Raw genomic sequence first — 10,307 nt, forward strand, 5'->3', positions numbered from 1 at the left:
TTTTCAAATGTACCCTATTTTATTTGACACTGACTCTAGCCACCCAGAACAGTGATTGATAAGTTTAGTTATCAGATAGTGGAAGCCAGAAGAAAGGGGTGAACCTTTCAAATCCAAATAATCAGTTAAATAGCAGGATCCAAAGATAACATTGTCATAGGTGGGGAAATACAGGTTAATAATGTGGGATCTAGCTTTATAAATAAATAAAAAACAAAATATAGACATACATACATATGTGTACAGACATACACAGACAACAGTCCAAAAGTAATGTTCCCAGACAAGCTTAAGTTCAGACAGAATAATACTTTGATAGAGTCTACTCAGTGATCATTCCATCAGCTATTTTGAATCCTAGCATTTGGGGTTAATACATTTTACCACCACTTCTTTTAAGGTGGTTTCAGCCTTGGACAGCTCCCTGATACTGCTGATGTTCCTCATATGAGAAACAGCTGTGCTAACACAGATGTAGACACTAGCCAATATTGTAAAGATAGGAGAAAATCCAAAGTAGTTGGAAATATTGTGATGCTGAATATATTGAACAAACTGCATATTAAAAATATCATATATATTTACATATAGTACTTTTATATTCCACTGTCCCTTTACTATTATCAAATGTCAAACAGATGAGGATATAATTACATTTTACTTAGTGTAACAACTTTGTGATCAACAAAAGTAATATGCCAATGCATTGTTTTAAACTGTCAAATTAATTAGACCTGAACTTAACTGTGAAATACATACATATATATATATATATATATATATATATATATATATATATATCTGTGTGTGTGTATGAGTAACCCTAGTGCATCTAGTTTTAGTATAGAAGTAGAAATTATGTAGAATATATGTAGTGCTTAAATTCTTCTTCGGAAAGTTATTTTACTTTATTTGACAGTGGTGGGGGGATACAACAGAGAGAAAAAAAAATACAGCATGCCAGGAAAAAATAAACAAAATGAGAAGTCTTAAGACAATATTTTGGTCAAACAGTGAATAGAAATTGAAATATATTAAGTTGACAGCTCTTGTGATTGCATTCAGATAATGTTTTGAGACTGGCTCCCTCCATGCTTTCTTTAACCCATTTGTGTGATGCCTAGACCTGGTTGACTGAAATGTTGGAAGACAACACCAGGTGATAGTCCAGGCCCTGTACAACATGGGAACATTATTCCTCTTAGTTGGCCAGGACTTCCTTTCTTCTGTGACTTCTGTCTTGTTGGACAGTAAGGTCTGGGTGGTTTAGCAATTTAGGAAATTAAGCTGTACAGACTGAGGGTAATGCAAGCATCTGGATACAATACCTCTAGCCTAATGCTAAGCTATGTGCTTTTTATACTTACCTACCATGAATGCTGAAAACTTGGTTCTGATGAAGTCTCTAAATTAGAGGTTTCTTTCCTTATCAGATGATACTTATGGATATTTAAAAAAAATCAAAATGTACACACAATTGCTTACTAATATTAATGGTAATTAAGTGTGTGAAACCAGAGAAAAATTTATTATCAATCATTAATAGTATAAAAAGAACTACCCACTCAGTAAAACACAAGATTGACAAAATTATTATTAATGTCATCCTGTTTACTATCATCATTAATTTAATAACAAAAAGGAAAGGCAATATTTTGAAGATAAGAACTTAAATGTAAAAATTCAATCTTTCTCACAATCAATATCCTTCCTCCATCCCCATCATTTAAAAATTTTTAAAAATAAAATTTAATACATATCTATCCAAGGAAATGATGGGAGCTCCAATATAGTGTATTCCACTAGGTTATATACAAAGAATTGGAATTAAAAATTCATTAATTAAAATAATAATAATTCCTCTTTTACTAATTGTAAATGTAGTTCAGATGAGAAACTGATCTGATGATACACAAATAATTGAGACAACTCCACACTAGGATTGAGTCTCCCTCTGCTCATTAAGAACTTGCATATTTCTTCTCTATGATGATATTTGTGATTTATGTGTCAAAGAGCTACAAGTCCTTTTGCTTGAGGAATGATCTCAAAGCATGAGGCTTCTAGAGAATCTAGAAATTTTGGCCCCACTATTTTCTTGTGAACAAAGATTTCCCTTACATTGCTTTCTATTCTTACTTTTCCCCATGTTTGAAGTGACATCATCAAGTGTTAAGGACTATGTTAAATTAATCAGGAAGGTCTTTAAAATTTCTGCACATTTTCCCCCCTCAGCAACCCATGTGGGAATATAAGATGCAATTATTTTCACAAGATTCCAATATTCAATTTTAAAAATATGCAAAATAAATATTGCAAGACCTGAAAAATGAATATCCCAAGGAAAAATAATCTCATTGTCTTTTGGCCTATAATAAAACACACATAATCAGTCCTTCTCTTTACCTCTCTCAAGAGTACTTAGCCATCTTTTCATTTAGTCACAACTTCTTTCCCTATTCTGCTTTCATTTATGGCAAAAACATAAAGATTTATATAAAATATAATAAAATAAATTCAAAAAGGTTTTATCTACGTGTTTTGTTACATGCATATAAATTATGTGTATATATTACCCTTTATTGAGATTTTTATAACAAAGTAAAACTGTTAAGTACTATTAATAATAATAATAATACAGTGACTTTATATGAAGGTAAATGCAATATCACATATTTGTAGCATGACTCCCAACCTTAGTACTATAAAAATTAAAAAAATGTATTTATAAGTTAAGATAATATGTATCGATATAATGGGACACCCATTTCACTGAAAAAAATAGAAATATAAGAATTAATTGAATTTTATTTTGAAAGATATATAATATATAACTAAAACTAAGAGCTACTATCCTTCATTATGGAGATAAAGTAGTGTCCTTTCCAACAAATTTGGGGTGAAACAAGAATATCCATTTTCCCCACTTCACTATGACATAGTATTAGAAATATTAATTATAGGGGTGGCCAGGTGGTGTAGTAAGAGCACCGGCCCCAGAGTTGGGAGACCTGGGATCGAATCTGGGCTCATATACTTAGCACCACACCCAGAAATAACTGGCCATGTAACCTTGAGCAAGTTACTTAACTCCAATTGCTATATATATATATATATATATATATATATATATATATATATATATATATATATATATATATATATATATATATATATATTATAACTTTGAGTAAAGGAAAATAAATCAAGGGAAGAAGTATAAAAGCAAAATGTTCCCTTTTTTTACAAATAATATAGTGGTGTCTTGAAAGGACCCTAAAAATCAAACAAAATTTAATTGAACAATTAGTACTTCATCAAACGTTCAAGATAGCAAATAAACCTATGAAAAGCACAAATTTTCTATACAATAATAAAAGCCCAGTAAGAAGAGCTAGAAAGTGAAATTCCATTTAAATTTACTAACAAAATTCCTTAATGTATAAGTTATTTGGTAGTCTACCTTGAAGATAAGTATAAGAACTACCTAAATAGAACTACAAACACTTGTTTACAGAATTAGGCACAACTAAATATATTTTAAAAATATGGTAATTGTTCCTAAGTAATATGGGTCAAATTTTTTTTTGGATGGTCATACTGACAAATACCAAACTGCCAAATGGTTCCTTTGTGGAACTATTCAAAAACATTAAGACAATTCAAATGGAGGGGAGAGAAAGGTCAAATATCTCAAAGGAAATAATCAAAAGTAGTTTCAGATCTCAACTAAACTATAATGTTTATTAAATCAATTTGTAATTATCAAAATGGAGAAATCAATCAAATGAACAATATATTAATAAAGCATACATATCAAATGGAATTAATACCATACTATTTGAGAAACAAAGACCTCAAATTCTGAGATAAGGAATCATTATTTTTGTGTAAATTTTTAACATTTTAAATAAAATTCAAGTCCCCAATTCTCTCTCTCTCTCACTCTTTCCCTTCCTTTAGAAGACAAGCAATTTGATTTCAATTATAATTGCCAACCCATGCAAAAAAAAGTCCATGTTATCTATATTGCAAAACAAAATACAAAATAAAATAATGAAAAAAGAAGGGGAAATTTTTTTGCTTCAGTTTTCATACATATTCATCAGTTCTCTCACAGGAGATAGATAGCATTTTTCATCATGGTACCTTCAGAATTGTCTGTTTTTATCAGATTTGCTAAGTCTTTCCCATTTGATTATTCTTACAATACTGTTGTTTCTATGTACAATATTTTTCTGGTTCTGTTTACTTCACTTAACATGATTTCACATAAATTCCTCCAGTTTTTTTCTGAAACTATGTTATTCATCATTATTTACAATGCAATAATATTCTATCACAATCATATAACACAAGTGGTTTAGCTATGCCCCAATTGATAAATATCTTGTCAGTTTCTAAAACCTAAAAGTTTCCTACCACAAAAAGAGCCACTATAAATATTTTTATACAAATAAATCCATTTCCAATTCCTTTGATATCTTTGGAATATGTATTATTAGTGATATTAACTGATTCAAAGAGTATTTACAACTTCATATACCTTTAAATTTCATTCCAAATTACCCTCCAGAATGGTTGTACTCATTCAGAACTCCAACAGAAAAGCATTACTGCCCCATGTTTCCTACATCTTCTCCAACATTTGTCATTTTTCTTTTCTTCCATGTTAACCAGTGTGATAAATGTTAGGTGGTATCTCAGAGTTCTTTTAATCTACATTTTTATTACAAATTTGGCTCGCTTCCTTATTTATTTTAAAAATGAGGCCTTTGTCTATCAAAATTTTAAGTATGTTTTTGTCCAGTATTCTGTTTTCCTTGAAGTTTAGTCTGTATTATTTTCATTTGTTCAAAAGCCATTTAATTTGATATAATTGGAATTATATTTTTCTTCCCATATTTTACTTTATCTCTTTTCTGGTTATAAACCATTCTTTTATATATAAATCTGACACGTACATTTTTCTATGCTCCTCAAATTTATTTATGATATCACCCTTTTCATATAAATCATTTATTCATTTTGAACTTATCTTGGCATACATATATATGTATATATATTTCTAGCTTCTGCCAAAATGTGTTTCAGTTTTCCCAACAATTTTTGTCTAATATTGAGTTATTACTCCTAAAAGCTTGGATTTTAAGTTTTATGAAACACTTGATTATTATAGTCATTTTTATATGTATTGTGTACCTAATGTATTGCATGGATCAACCACTTTATTTCTGAAACAGTTTGAGGAAGTTTTGATGATTAATGCTTTATAATATAATTTGAAATTTAAAACTGTCACATGGCCTTCCTAAGCTTTTTTCCCCATTGATTTACTTTATTATTGACCTTTTGTTATGCCAGATAAATGTGTGTTTTTTTTTACTTTTTCTTTTTAGTCCATCAAATAATTGCTTGATAGTTTGATTAGTAGGGCACTGAACAAGTAAATCAAGCTAGGTGCAATTGAATTTTTTATTATTTCATCTTGGCCTATTTATTAGCAATTGCTATTTCTCCAGGTGTTTAGATGTTTCTTTGTGCAAAAACAGGTTTTTGTAATTTTGTTCATCTACTCCCTGAGTTTCTCTTAGAAGGTAGACTTCCAGGTTTTTTGTGTCATCTGCAGTTATTTTAAATGGAAATATTTTTACTATCTCTTACTGATGTTTTTTTTTTTTTTGTAATATGTAGAAATAGTGATGATTTATCTAGTTTTATATCTTTAGGTTGTTAATTGTTTCAGTTAACATTTTAGTTGTTTTTTTTAAGGTTCTCTAAGTATCCAATCATATCATCTACAGTGAGAAAAAGTACTTTTCCCTCATTTGCCTATTTTTATTTATTAATTTTTTAAATTGCTGTAGCTGACATAAGCATCCTTGTTTCACTCCTGATCTTACTGGAAAGACTTCAAGTTTATCACCATAAGAGATAATGTTTGTTCTAGTTTTTAGATAGATGTTGTTATTGAGGCATTTCAGTCAAATACAACTCTCTGTGACTCCAGCTGGGGTATTCTTAGAAATGTTAATGGAGTGATTTGGTAATTCAAACTCAGCTCATTTTATATATGAGGAACTAAAGCAAACATGATGAAGTCACTTGTTCAGGAACATGCAACTAGTAAGTTTCTGAATCCAAATTTGAACTCAGGTCCTCCTGACTTCAGAGCCACTGCTCTATCTGCTATGCCTCTTAACTGTCTCTTTAGATCAATACTACTTATAATTTTAGGGAAGGCTCCATGCATTATGATGCTTTCTAGTGTTTTTAATGGGAATGAGTCTCGTTTTTTTCTGAAAGACATTTTCTGCATCTGTTGATGTATACTTGTTGTTTTTGTTATAGTTATGACCAATTATGTTGCTAGGTTTCCTACTATTACAACTGCTTTTGCATTCCTCGTATAAATCTTGCCTTGTCTTAGTATCTGATCTTTGTGATATATTGATATTATATCTTAGCTAGTATTTTATTTTACTTAAAATTTTCACATCAATATTCATAAAGAAATTTCCTTTAATTTTCTTTCCATGTTTTTGCTCTCCTTGTTTTAGGTAACAAAATTTATTTGTTTCATAAAAGACATTTGGGAAGAGTCCTTCTTTACTTTTACCCAAAAATAATTTATGTAGTACTAGGATTAATTGCTCCTTAAATATTTGGGAGAATTAACCTGTAATTACATTTGTTGCTAGGATTATTTTTCCCCCTCAGAGAGGTAATTGATGATTTGTTCAATTTTTTTTTCTAAGACATGATTATTGAAATATTATATTTCCTGCTATATTAGTCTGGATTATTCATATTTTTGAAATTATTTATCCATTTTATTTAGATTGCAAGATTTATTGACATAGGGGCGGCCAGGTAGCACAGTAAGTAAGAGCACCGGCTCCAGTGTCGGGAATGACCTGGGGATCGAATCCCAGGCTGAGACACTTAGCACCCACCCAGAAACACCTGGCAGTGTAACCTTGAGCAAGTGACTTAACCCCAATTACTTAGGGGTGGCCAGGTGGCTCAGCGAGTAAGAACACTGGCTGCAGTGTTGGGATGACCTGGGGATCAAATCTGGGCTCAGTTAGTTAGCACCAAACCCAGAAATAACTGGCCATGTAACATTGAGCAAGTTACTTAACCCCGATTGCTTAAAAAAAAAAAAAAAGATTTATTGACATGTAATTGAACAAAAAAAAAAATTCATAAAATTTTAATGTCAACTTTTTGTGGTATATTCAATCTTTTCCTGATTTATAGTAGTATTTTGGTTTTCTTATTTTAGATTTCAAATCAAATTATGCAATGGTTTATCTACTGTGTTTTAATTTATATAACTCTTAGTTTTTCTTTTTTTTTGTTTAAAGGATTTTTTTTTCCTTTTTCATTATTTCCTTTAATTTTTAGGATTTCCATCTGGATGTTTAATTGTGGATTTTCATTTTGTTTTCTATTTCTTTGTTTAAATTTTATGCCTAATTCACTGATCCACTCTTTCTCTCTTTTATTGTTGTATAAATTTATTGATAAAACATTTTACTTCATTATTGCTCTGGTAACACTGCACAAATTTTGGAATGTTTTCTCATTTTTTTCATTTTCTCTAATTTAATTATTGATGATTTCAATGATTTAGTCTTAGATCTACTCATCTTTTAGAATCAGTGTTTTAGTTTGCAATTAACTTTTAGTCTACTTTTCTACAGACTTTTTTAAAGATATGGCTTCTGTTGCATTTATTTATGTTATTTAAAGGGTGCTTTTAATATGTCTGGTTTTTCTGTGATTGGTTGTGAATTTTTTATGCTGTAACACATGGTCAATTATTGTGAAGGTGCAATGTATAGCTGACAAAATGGTAGATTCTTTTTTATGCCCATTTATTTTTCCACCAGAGAGCACTCATTTATTTCTTTAGATTCTATAATACTTATTTTATTGTGAAGTTTTTCTAGCTTGGAGAGGGGAAAGTTGAGGTCCCTCACTAGTACCATTTTGTTATTTGATTTTGCAACTCATTTAACTTTTCCTTTGAGTATTTTGATACTATTTTAATCATCTATGGTACGTTTTAGTAAGATGCGGTATCTCTGCTTACTGAATAAGGTGTATATGCATATATAAAATTTTTAGTTTACATCATTGATTTCCACAAGATTTGAGTTGAAAATTTTGTCCCCATTTTCCCCCTGAAAACCAAAAGAGCCATCCTTCTGGATATCCCCTCCCCCAATCTGGTTTCTCCTATATCTTCACACATGCCCCCCTCTGACATTCCAGTAGGTCATGGTGGATCTCTATGTCCCCGTGCCTGTATATTTTATTTCCCAGTTACATGTAAAAGAACAACAATAACAACAACAATAATATTTTAAGCATTTGATTTTAAAACTTTGAATTGCAGATTCTTTGCCTACCTCCCTCATCACCCATCCTTACTGGGAAGAGAAGCAATTCAATATAAGTTGTACATGTGCAGCTATGCAAAATATTTCCACAGTGGATCTACTAGGAAAGACTGACCATATTTCTCTGCCTCCTATCCCACCTCCCACTTGTTCTATTCTCTAATTTGATCCTGTTCCTATTCAAAAATTAGTGCTTCCAATTTCCTTCCCCTCAAATTGCCTTCCCTTCCATCATCCACCCTCTCATCCCCTTCCCCCCTACTCTCCTGTAGGGTGAGATATTGTATATAGGGTGTATTTCATTCCACCCCTAAGCAAAATTCATTGAGAGTAAGGTTGACTCATACCCTTATGCCTTTCTGTTCTTCCCCTCCATTGCGATAGGTTTCACTTGCCTCTTCTATGTCAGATAATGTAATCTATTCTATCTCTCCCCACCTTCCCTCATTACATTCATATCTCAACTCTTAATTTCACCTTTTAATGATCATCTTTTACCATTTGAATGGTCCTGTGCCCTCTGTCTATTTATACCTGTACTCATTGTACTGTACAAATTCGGAAGAGAAATGAGAACAATGTAAGAAAATTAAGGAATGAAAGTCAACAAAATGACTGAAGAAAATAACATCTTAAAAATAGACTATCTCAAATGGCCAAAGAGGCTTAGAAAGGCAATAAGGAGAAGAATGCCTTAAAAAGCCGAATTTGCCAGATGGAAAAAAAGAATCTCAAAAGCCCACTGAAGAGAATCATTCTTTCAAAATTAGACTGGAGAAAATGGAAGCTAGTGATGTTATGAGAAATCAAGATCCTTTTAAACTTGTCCAAACAAATGAAAAAAAATAGAAAGCAATGTGAAATGTCACATTGGAGTAAACAATGACCTGGAAAATAGGTCCAGGAGAGATAATTTAAAAATTATTATACTACCTGAAAGCCATGATCAAAAAAAGAACGTAAAAATCATCCTTCAAGAAATTCTCAAGGAAAAATACCCTGATGTTTTACAACCAGAGGCAAAATAGAAGTTGAAATAACCCATCAATTGCCTCCTGAAAAGGATCCCAAAAAGAATACTGCTAGGAATTTTATAGCTAGGTTCTAGAGTTCCCAGGTCAAGGAGAATATATTACCAGCTGCCAGGAAGAAACAATTTAATTTGTGGAAACACAAACAGGATAACACAGGGTCTGGCAGCTTCTACACTGAGGGATCAAAGGGCTTTGAATACGATATTCTGGAGGTCAAAGGAGCTGGAAATAAAACCAAGATTCACCTACCCAGCAAAAATGAGTATCATGTTTTAGGGGGAAATGCTGTCATTCAATGGAATGCACTATTCAATAGACTTTCAAGCATTCTTGATGAAAAAAAAAGAAAAAAAACAAGTTGAATAGAAAATGTGAAATTCAGATACAAGAAGAAAAGCAGAATGAGAAGGTAAACAGGGAAAATAAATCAGAAGGAAATTATCAAAGTTGAACTATTTACATTCCTTCATGGAAAAATGATAATTGTAACTGATGAATGAAACTTTTATCATAATGACAATATTTGAAGGGAATAATATTGCGGATAGAAAGATAGACTGACAAACAGATAAATATTTGTGTGTATTTGTGTGTACACACACACACACACATATTCTTGAGTGTTTTTATCACTTCTTTTTATGTTTTTACCTCCATTACCAAGTTGTTATAATTTTCTCCCTTTCCTTTCACTTGTTTGCCAATTTTTTTATTCTACCACTCGTTTGATTTTTAAAATAATTTTAGCTCTTTTAAGAATTCTGTTAAGCCTATATCAAATTCACTTTTTCTCCTCTTTCTCCCACTTCTCCTCCTCTTCCTCCTCCTCCTCCTCCTCCTTCTTCTTCTCCTCCTCCTCCTC

The sequence above is a fragment of the Petaurus breviceps genome, unplaced genomic scaffold (genome assembly GCF_028583685.1).
Source record: "Petaurus breviceps papuanus isolate PSGF00001 unplaced genomic scaffold, PetGlider_PUasm1.0 90743, whole genome shotgun sequence".
In the NCBI taxonomy this organism is placed as follows: domain Eukaryota; kingdom Metazoa; phylum Chordata; class Mammalia; order Diprotodontia; family Petauridae; genus Petaurus; species Petaurus breviceps.